Here is a 980-nt window from a genome sequence, read left to right as displayed (position 1 = left end):
TTTTTCTATTGACTTTCTATTGTGGAGAATCTGTATGCTTAGAAAGCAGGCGAGCAGTGGATTCCATCCATCCCTGAACGACCCACAGCTTGTTTACCCATGGGAAGTGGAAAGCTGAATAGGAGTACTTTGCCATTTTTTTCCTTTTTTTATTTTTTTTATTTATTTTACTGATAGTAACTGTACCTGAGCGCTTCTGGCTTTCCTACTTTGCAGAAAACATAGAGTTCGCAGGCGGGGGGCTCTCTGCCCACCTCCCGCCTTCTTCCCCTTCTCCTCCTCACATTAATCCCGCAGGAGCCCTCCCCGGCTGCCAGCGGAGCGCGGGTCGCGCAGGTTTATGAAGGATAAACCTGAAAATTCCCCTCAGGGGGCGGCCCCAAATCCCGCCGCCTCCCGCCTCCCCTCAGCGGCCCGCCCGCCCCGTGCGTGCGCGGCACCGCCGCCTCCCGCCCAACGAACTCTCGCGAGATTTGGTTGGGCGGGAGGCGGTGTCGCCGCTGCGCACGCGCGGGCCGGCGGCTGAGGGGAGGCGGGAGGCGGTGGTTGGCGGGATGGGGCTGTTGGAGGAGTGTGAGGCCGCCTTCGGCTCCCCCGACCTCTACCGCCTCCTGGGCGTTCGCCGGGAGGCCTCCCCCGAGGAGATCCGCCGGGGGTACCACCGCGCCTCCCTCCGCGTCCACCCCGACCGCGCCGAGCCCGAGGAGAAGGAGGAGGCGACGCGGCGCTTTCAGGTGAGCGCGGGACGGGAGAGGAGGAGGAGGAGGAGCGCCGAGCCCGAGGAGAAGGAGGAGGCGACGCGGCGCTTTCAGGTGAGCGCGGGAGGGGAGAGGAGGAGGAGGAGGACGAGATGATGTGGGGGCGGTGGCCGACCCTGGCTGGGCTGGACGGACAGACGGACATTCTGACTGACTGACTGGGCTGGAGGGGTGGACTGACTGGGCTGGCTGGCTTGGCTGGAGGGGGGGACAGGGCGGGGT

Source organism: Calidris pugnax, unplaced genomic scaffold (assembly GCF_001431845.1).
Source record: "Calidris pugnax isolate Ruff unplaced genomic scaffold, ASM143184v1 scaffold39, whole genome shotgun sequence".
Classification (NCBI taxonomy): Eukaryota; Metazoa; Chordata; class Aves; order Charadriiformes; family Scolopacidae; genus Calidris; species Calidris pugnax.
Note: the sequence above shows the minus strand (reverse complement) of the source record.